Source organism: Meriones unguiculatus, chromosome 14 (genome assembly GCF_030254825.1).
Source record: "Meriones unguiculatus strain TT.TT164.6M chromosome 14, Bangor_MerUng_6.1, whole genome shotgun sequence".
Lineage (NCBI taxonomy): Eukaryota > Metazoa > Chordata > Mammalia > Rodentia > Muridae > Meriones > Meriones unguiculatus.
In genome coordinates, this window is record NC_083361.1 from 79,298,183 (window position 1) to 79,308,941 (window position 10,759).

The following is a 10,759-nucleotide window of genomic DNA, read 5'->3' on the forward strand; positions in this document are numbered from 1 at the left end:
ACACACAACATATTGTAATTGTTCAAAAATGTATTAAAACTCCTCAGAATATTGATTTTTGATGTTTCTTTTTATTATATCAATTTTAATAGAATGTTATGTAAAAAATTATAGTTTTGCTAATTTATGTAGCTTTATCCACAAACCAAACAGAAAGTGAGTGAAAATTAGCTGCTATTACATATTTAATTTCATTGAATTTTTGGCTATTAAGGGATCTGTTAATATTCTTTAAGTGGATATAAACTTGAGTCATTATATACTAAGTGTTGACAGCTTGTCAACTGGCTAGTTAAATTAGTGGTACTTTGAAAGTTTTATCTTAGAACCTTGTGCTTCTCCATTATTGACTCCATATCAGGAAAACATTGGTTACAGAGAATACCAGCTCTCTTTCAGGTGCTTTTGACTCTACTCTATTATCTCATTATTATTAGGGGTATCCAGAATATAGTATCCCAGGCCATTAAGGACTATGTAGTCAGCATCTCTTGGAACAGATAGTTATTTTATTGGTTGTTAATATACATGACTTACTTTGTGCAATTACCCTTTATTGACTGAAACACAACAAAACATATACTTCAAAAATTACATACATATATATGTATATATTTTGTTTGGGATTGGCCTACTTTTTAACTTTTGCTTAAACTTTCATAGTATAATTTTTGACATAATTAAAACTTATGTCTTCTTGTACACATTCAAATTCCTGTTACCAATTACAACTAAAATTCTATTTTCAGGCATAGGTTATTATGACTTGTTTGTCGGTAACTTCATTTAGCTAAATCAATAAATTTATAGATTTTTATATCTTAGAACAAAAAGCTGCTTTGAAAGGACTATTTTGTCCTGCATGAAAATACTTGTTATTATTTTTAACATAATTTTTTAATTTATTACAATTTATTCACTTTGTATCCCATCTGTAGCCCCACCCTCATCCCTTCCCAATACAGTCCTCCCTTCCTACCTCATCTCCTTCCTTGTGCCTTCCCTAGTCCACTGACAGTGGAGGCCCTCCTCCCCTTCCATCTGACCCTAATCAATCAGGTCTCATCAGGATTGTCTTTCATAGTCTTCCTCTGTGGCCTATTAAGGCAACTCCTCCCTCAGGGGAATTTGTTATTTTTAAGGGAATTATTTAGAATTTTGTTTTATTTATTTGTCTCTCATAGAATGTATCCAAACAGCTTCCCTTCCCTCCTCTCCTTCCAGTTTCTCCCATCTCCACTCTCCCGGAGATCCACCGTTCTTTCATTTCATTTCAGAAAAGACCAGCCTCCCTCACCCCCCAGTGATATCAGTCAAATTCAGCTTAACAAGACACAGTAAGACTAGGCATATCCTGCACAACATTTAGACCTAAACAAATCAATACTGAGTTTGTAAATTTAACTGTATTATTTACAATTAAATATTGGTGCTGCAATATATGAGTAAATTTTCAAACAACTGTGCTCTTTAAGTGTTTATATTTTAGAACTTCAAAATGTGTTAGCATGGTTTAGAGATGGACATTGAACAAGTACCCATTACCTGAGATAACTCAAGTTGCTATAAAAGATCTATATTCCCAGCTATTAAAAGCTAGTGGAGCAAGCACATCAGCTATCTAAAGCATCAGACAGTGGCCAGAACCTGGAAAAAGGAATCTTATTCTCTTGTACTTTGTTCAGTTTTTACATGATAATAGATGCTGATGTTGCAATGATGTATCAACAAATAAAGAAAGTCCATAGTTGAAGGATCTCCATATATTTGTCATAAATGGATGACCATACATAATAGAAATAATTCACCCATTTGCAAACCATAACAGGATGAATTTAAGGTAATGCCTCTTAATTATTCTCATGGGGAACATATTCGGTAGAGCTCTGAGACAGGATTAAATGCTGACATTACTTCTGAATATATTCTTTCCTTTTTATTTAAATTGCATAACCTCTGCTTTGTTTTTTTTTTCACAAAATTATCATAGTCCTTCTTCTAAAGGCCTTGTGATAATAAAAAAAGAAAGAAAGTGAGCTGTGGCACACACTGAAAACACAGAGCTTAACTCCAGATACTCCAGAATGCAAGGTACTGTAGCCAAGTTTGCACAGCTCCCCTTGCACACGACTTTATGTACTTTGCAAAAATATAAATTTAAGGCCCACCTGGGAAACAGCCAGCAGAGCCAGCAGAGGTGAACTGAAGGCAAGCTCCAACCCTCATCATCCACTATTCCAAGGAGGTCTGTGTCCTGTCTTCCCCCCACAGCATTCAACTTGGAGTCTTCTCTGATGACTCCTGATCTACCTGGACCACCTGAGACACAGCCAGCAGAGCCAGGGGAGGTGAGCTCTACTCTGGTTTCCACACCCATCAGCTGCTATCCTGAGGAGGCCTGTCGGGGTCCTGAGCACTGTTCAGCTTAGAGCCCTCTCTGCCTACTCCCAAACTTCTTGACTGTCAGGGAACAACAGGCCTACAAACTCAAGAAACAACCTGATGGTTAAAGGTCTGCTTAAGAATACAAGAAACAAAACACAGGGCCATATGACAGCACCAGAAATCAGCTATCCTAAGACAGCAAGCCCTGGAGATACTATCACACCTGAAGCACAAGAAAATGTACTTATATTTGAGGTTATAAAAATGATAGACTTAAAGGAGGAAAATAAACTTCTCAAATAAATACAGGAAAATACAACCGGTGAAGGAATAATTCCCTTAAAGAAATATAGGAAAATACAGTCAAACAAGAGAAGTAAACAGATAAAACTGTTCAAGACTTAAAAATGGAAATAGAAGCAATAAAGAAAACACAATTGGAGGTAATACTGGAGATGGAAAACCTAATGAAGAGAATCTAAGGTGTAGAAGATATGATTGAAAAAAATAGATATATCATTTAAAGAAAATGTTAAATATAATAGCTCTTGACATAAAACAAAAAATGAAAGAATACAAAAATCTGTGACATTATGAAAAGACCAAACCTATGAATAATAGCAATATAATAAGACTCCCAGATCCAAATATCAGAAAAGATTTTCAACAAAATCATAGAAGAAAACTTCCCAACCTAAAGAAAAAGATGCCTAAAACACAAGTAAGCTTACAGAATTCCAAACATATTGGACCAGGAAAGAAAATCTTCCCATCACATAATAATTAATACACTAAATGTGCAGAACAAGGAAAGAATATTAAAATCTGTAAGAGGAAAAAACCATATTGTATGTAAAAGTAGACTTATCAGAATTATACCTGACTTCTCACCAGAAACGTGTTAAAAAAAACGAAAAAGAAACTCTGCTAAAATATTTATAGCAGCATTTTCCTATTAGTAAAAACAAATAAAAACGATGATATTGAAAATGTTCCTAGGTAGACTAGAAAAATAATTGTAGCAGGTTTGCATATGTATGTTTTATTAGAAGTGTGAAGCAAGAATAAAATATTAATAACAGAGAAATAATTTCTACCTACAGATAGAATGTTTGCATTATCTAAACAACGATGATTAGATTGTTTTCTAAGCAAAATGCCCAACATATTAAAATTAGCTTATTTTGTTTTTATTTGGAGGCTCCAGTCCATAGTCTCGTTGCCTCATCTCTCTATACCTGCATCAGGGCAGTACATCATGGCATGAGTTCATAGAAAATGAAGCTGTTTACCCTCTGGAAGGAAAATGAAAAGAAGGAAATGGAAAAACCGTGGTCTCAGTTTACATTTCAAAGTCATGTTCTCAATAACTTCCCTTCCTCACTAGGCATCATTTTTAATGGTTCTACTACCCAATAACACCGTGGTAGAGAAGGAATCTTCTGTATAGAACATCACTTTTCAATAAAAAGCTAATGGACTACAGGTGAAGCAGAAAATAAGAGGTGGGACATCTGGGAGGCAGAGAGAATTCTGGGACAGAGCCAAAATGTGGGCAAGATGTGAGGAAAATGTGTGCATGGTACCTGAGCAAAGGTAACCAGCCACAAGGCAGAATGTAGATTAGTATAAATGGCTTATTTTAATTTTAATTTATGAGTTATTCAAAGCAGAGCCTTGCTATATGGCCTAGGTATTTGTAAATATATAGCATCTCATATGTCATTATTCCAGGAGCTTGAGGTCAGGAGGAAAACCCAGGCTGCAGCACCATGGTCTAGGACTAAGCATTTAACACATCAGCCTTTGGGGGCATTTCCAATGCAGAGAATACAAGGGAATCAAGGAAATGGCAGCCTGTACTTAGGCTGTTGCATAGATGAACAGGTATGTTTTTCCATTCTCACTGAATCTTACACTTTTGACCAGGGCATATTATTATACATAAATTACATTTGACTTTAATAAAGTATGTGGACCAGGCAAAAAGTACCATTCTCAATAAATTACAAACTCATTCTATCACTTAATACCACATTTTCTAAGTTTTGTAAATTCTTTCCCTCATTTTAGGATTTTAACTATTGATGTGAGAACTTTCCATGAATGAAGTCACAATGCTTATTTGCTCTCTGTTAAATCCTAAATAGCTTTTTTACAATAACTTAGCATACAATACATGTTAAACATGTTTCTAGTTAATAGAATCTGATTAAAATTTCATGCCGATTTAATGAGACAATTAACTGAATTGTGATTCAGACCTCTCATCAGTTATGATGATTACAATGATTTGAAAGTACTAAGGAATGGAGAGATGACTCAGTGGTTAAGACCATGTACTACTTTTCCAGAGAGTCACAGCACATACAAATGGGCAGTTCACAAGTATCTTTAACTGTGTAGCTCCAGGGACTCTGTCACCTCCTTCTGATCACCACAAACACCTACACGCATGAATTCATAACTACACACAGGTGCATACATCATTAAAAATAAAATAAATCTGTAAAATTAAAAAAAAATAGTGTTTGTTTCCTATTGCTGCTTATAATGTATGTTTTTCATTTTCACAAACACTTGGAAAATCGAAGCTGTAGGTTGAATGAAGTGAACTCTCCAAGTCACTTTTGTTTTTCAAATGTTTGCTTATTTCTGGCTTACCACAGTTTCTAACTTAATGATGCTTATGAATGCCAATATAATTATCATCATTATATAGTTCTTTATGTACTACAATACAAAATGGTGAGATAATTTTAATTTAGGATGTATTTGATATGCTTAGAAAATTACTAGCAAATTAATATTATTTTTTTAGAAATAAAGCAAAATCATTATCAAAGTATCTTGCCACTGAATGAAAGAATTAGGAAAAAAGATTAAATTATGGTTAAAGATAAAGGAATCTTAAGAATCAGTGATTGTAGCTTCCCATTTTGGAACCTCAAAAATAGAAAGGTAATTGGAATTTTCCCCCAAGGGAGGGAACTAGAAAACGATATTATCAAGGAATCCAATAATGAGGTTTTCCCCGCATTAATTTTTACACCTTTCCTGGTTTCCTAACTTAAAGACCTCAATGCACAAACTATTATTTTATTATTTTATTTAGCAATAGTAAATATTTGGCCTTTTTATTTATATTTTCCTACCAAATCTTTGATGATGTAAACAGACATCACTATTTCAGCAAGAGTCTTCTCTTCACCAAATATGGGCTTAGTTTTATGAAACTAAGCAGAAGACATGTAATATTAAGACATTTCCAAAACAAAATTGTAGCATGTACTTTTTCAAAATAACAGTAAACTATGGGTGGTTTTTACACTACTCTTTTTTTTTTTTTTTTAATTATCAGGGTTATGAACAACAGAAGAGTCTGTATGCATTATCCTCCTTCGACACCTTGTATCATTTCCTGAGAAGTTATCCTCTGTGGATGAAAGAGCTCTAAATTAGAGATGAACATCTAGGACAGAGAATAAAAGATGGTTCACAAAGACGGGATCTTTGAAGAAGAAGTGAATAGAAGTAGTACATCTAGAGATATAACCACACAAAGTGCAAAGCCTTGGATAAACTCATGAGATAAACCATTAAATGATAATATCTGTGTATGCCATAAGTTAGAGGAAAATCTAAAACTGCATCAACACTGTTGAGAACTGTAAACACCAAGGATGGCTTTAAGCAGAGGAAGGTTCTCTAGAAGTTATTAGAAAATTTGACAAGCCAGAAACATGATGAAAATTTACTAAATAAGAATTAAAGTTCTACCTGGGATTTAAGTGTGCGGTTCTCTTCAGGAGGCATAGAAAATCATCAGTAGCTCTTTGGCTTAACAGATCAGTAACAACCTTCTCACTGGAAGTAGAGGTTGGGATGTTCTCTTCTGATTAAGAAATTGTGCTGGGGGAAAATCATAAAGAAACGGAGGAAGGTATTGCTGTGACCATTTTCACAGTAGTTAAATGAATACTTTTACCTGGTCTTCACTTTCCCAATTCCAGTCCTCTATTATATTACTGTTATTTCTTTCTAGGTATTTACTATTTGCCTAGAACACATCTCTGCAATGGCCATCTAATTCTTAACCATGATTCAGCCTTCTCTTAAAGCCTGCCCTTCAGTTAGATCACTGTTATCAGTAAGTAGGTTGTAGCCTTGTAGCTTACCTTCACTTAACTGAATTTCTGTTAGAAAGCATGCCACCTTGAGGTCTGAGCTACGAAGAATAAGAGACTGAGAAAATCTCATAGTACCGTGTCCTGTGTTAAAACAGTCAAGAAATATAATGAACCATAAAAGCATTCATGTATTTTTTAAAATTAATTTCACAGTTTGACACGAAGCCATGAGTAATCTTCACAAATGCTGGTTACTGGTGCAGAGGGTATTTTCCAGATGCATGCACATTACAGAAAGCAAATTAAAGCAGGTACAGTGATTAGCTTATCTAGAGCCTGATTCTGTTTTATACGCTTCCACTAACATTCCTGTTCAGCTTGCTCTGCACTCCTTAGAAATTTGTTTCTGAAATATGAAAATCCGTATTAGTTGCATTAATCACTGGGGTCAACTACAGGGTGGTAGAATTAATTTTAGAATTAATAGTATTATTATTAAAAAAGAATAGTCCCACCATTCATGCAATTTTGCATCTTAGTCATTTTCAACCTTTCTGAATCAATCCCGCCCCCTTTTATTTTAGCAGGGTCCCCAGAACAGTTTACTACTGCCTCTCTCTTCTGTGTCACAGCTCAGTGCTCTCTCTCTCTTCAGGTGGCACTGGCCAGGAATAACCAACTACATGTGCTATGTTGTCCTTGTGGGGTGCTGTTTGTGCTAATGTCTCCCGAATATTCTGTCTAACTTATCTAATGGTAAAAACACAGACAATTTGCAGCACCAGGCTAAAGCATCCCCTTCCAGGAACTGCTGTAGAGGTAATTTGTATCTGTTGCTATTGAATGGAGCGTTGAAGGCAAACATATCTGTTTCTCACTGAATACCAGCTAAGCAAAGGTAGCTTGCTAGCTGTATATTAGTTTGAATATTTATGGAAAGGATAAATGAGGAACTATAATTGTATCAGGTAACCACACTTAGGGACTTAACATCACAACACTTACAGAAAACTCATTCTCAAATGGTGATAAATTTGATTATTATCTTGTTTGGCTTAAGTCATTTTTCTATTACATACTCATTTAATGCATCATATATTATTAAATACCATTTTTACAACTCTTTACCTTCATTGGACGGTGAAGCTTTCAAAACCAAGAAAAATTTAAATATTTATATATATTTATATGCCAAGTGCCAAGAAAACAGCACTGCATGTAGTAGAAATCAATACATATTTCTAGAATAATTGATAGAAAATAATTGAATGGGAAGATGAGATGATCACAGACAGTGGATTGAGGTCTAGTTTTGGTATTCACTAGTTTGGCAAATACCTCAACCTCCGCAAGCTTAATTATCTACAATTAGAATTTATGATAATAAGAACTAGCCTGGTCTACACTTCCCAAGAGAGAGTTTATAGCAGTGGAATGCATACTGTTATGGTAATCAGCAGCTCTCTAATTGGTCTTAGGACACACTCAATAAAAGGGACATCATTCCTGGTACCAGAGACCTGGCCCACTACCCACAGCTAATGAAGTAATGGATCTTAGAGGAGGACCTACAACTGACACTTTACTAGATCAGCATAATTCCTAACTGCACTCTAAATACTTGTCCTTATGCCTATAGATAAAGGTAGTCCCCACCCCTGATCAAGGAAACCTCTTTTTGCATCAACAGAAGACCAATACACAAAAGCACAACCAATCAAAATTCAGAGTTGTGGAGCTCAGCCCCAGTGGATACAACTGCAAAACAACTCCTCCACCTTAGGTTAAGGGATCGTTGAAGAAGGAGAGAAAGAGTAAGAGCCAGAAAATCATGGAGTTTGCTGTGAGATTGTGTCTCCTAGGAGTGTCAGAAAATACATCAATAAATCTCACCAAACAAGACAGTTTAAACATGATCTGAACAAGAACAAAAACACTAGATACACTAGAGTGGACTGAAAAAAATTCATGAGGCTTCAGCCCTACACAAAAATCTACAGGCAGCTAAGGAGTACTGAGAGTGGGAAAAAGTAATTTTCTCCAGGAAAGAAGCACCAACTGGGCACCTAACGCCAAAGTTTTGTTCTTAAAACCATGTATACAAGTAACATTATGCAGACTCCGTGGGGAGTATTTATGTAGAAATATATATGTAACACACTAATATGCATGTAACAACAATGAATGAAAAAAAACCAAAAAAACAAACAACATGAATCTGAAAGAGAGCCAGGAAGGATATATGGTAGAGTTTGCAGAGGTGAAAGCAAAAGGGAAAATGTAATAATACAAAATGTCAAAACTAAAAGAAGTCATTAAAATTGTGCCTTTGTAACTGGCCACTATCTATTGTTTATCATTATTTTCCTAATTACTACGACATCTGAATGAATATTTTTAGTGTCTTAAAAGACATTGTTTTTAATTATGTTTGTGTAAGGGGAGGAGGTTGTGAACATGAGTGGTGAGTGCAGTTCCAGTGGAACCCTTAAGAGTCCACCAGGCTCTCTCTTAGGTCGGAGCTGCAGGCCTGATTTAGGTGTTAGGAACTGAATGTGGGTCACAGCCGAGAGCAGTAGGCGCTCTTAAGCATGGGCCATCCTTCTTGCCTCTGGGTGACGCTTACGAAAATCAACCACAAGAGCAAAGGAATAGACCAAGACAAAAATGAAAATATGCTATTAAAAGAATGGAAAAGTCCAGCAACTTTTCTTCACTCAGACAAAGATTGCTTGTCACAGAATGTGTCAGAGGTGATTACTGAGTGAAAAATCCACAAATTTTAGAGGCAGTTTCTTCCCACAGGGGATTTTATAACACACCTACATTCCCAAACCCCTAAAAAGCCTGTATGTGTCACAAACTCCTTTTGGTACAATTGCTCTATCTCCTTGGGGGAGTTACTTAAATTTTAGAAGTCTGGAGCCAAAGAATTGGGATTGTCATGGCCCTGATTTTGTGTATATTTTATGCCTGTTGTCAATGTTTTTTCCTGGGCCCTTCTACCTCATGGATACATTAAAAAAAAAATACTTCTTAGTTTCTGAGACTCTTGTATGACTTGCATTTTATCTATCTGTTTTGTGGCTATTTCACAGACTTTATCAGTTGAATGATGTCTGCATTACTTCATCAAACAAAAAAGTCAGTGAGAGTAGGGTTTGATAGCATTTAGCACTTGAAGATGTTTTGTATCTAGCTAGCTATCTAGCTATACATTCTACATTGTGCTATGTTTTAACATGTATTTACTTAACCCTCACAATAATTCTAGGAGGGAAGCTCAATTTTTTATTGTTTTGATAAATAAAATAATAAATGCAGTGACTTAAAATAATTCCAAAGATTTTTATGTAACAACTGTAAATCAGACGTGAGCTTGAAATTCAAAATCATCTGTAGCTCACGTTTTTTCATTGAGATGTTACATACCTATATATTAATTCATTTTGATTATATTAATTTTGGGGTTATTCTCACTCACCCCTTGTGGGTAACCCATTCTTCTTCTGTAGAAGAATTTTAATCCAGCAATATGGCTACGTTGGGAAAGGACCACACCCAAACACCTAGAGGTCTGTGTAATCTGGCTAGTTACAGACATGACTTTACACCTTTAGTCTCAAAAGGTGATGTGTAGTTGAGGGGCAGACAAAGTGACAAATCAGAGAAAGATCTGACAAAATGAATCGGAGATAAGATATGCCCAGCTCTCACTAGAGCAGACAAGAAAGAGAGGCTGCTTCAGAGCATGCGGGGAGGAAAAGGTGAACTCAGTTGAGTTTTGTGGAGTTCAGCTGAATGCAGTGACATTCACTTGAGTCTATGCAGTTCCGTTCAGCTTCGCTTAGCTCATGCAGACAGCACAGTTCAGTTTGTAGAGTTTAAAGGCAGTTTTTTTCCAGGCAGAACAATTCATTCAGAAGCTAAGACAAGCCCGATTGAATCAGTCAGCTTGGATAGGATTTAAGCCAGAACAGCTGAATTGTACCACCCAGCTAGAGTACAGAAAGAGCTAGAAAGGGTGATCTTATTCAAAAGTAAGTCTCAGAGGCTGAAAATATTATAGGTCGAGGTTAGCAGATAGACACTGGAAGCTGGAGCCTTCAAGGTCTGGGCTTGCAGAAGATTAGATTGTATGGAGACTATAACCATCCAGGCCTAGGCCTAGCAATATTTAGACAGAAATGCTCTGGGCTCTGCCCAAGCCTTAAAGATTGGACATGGCTCTCATCTCATCCCCC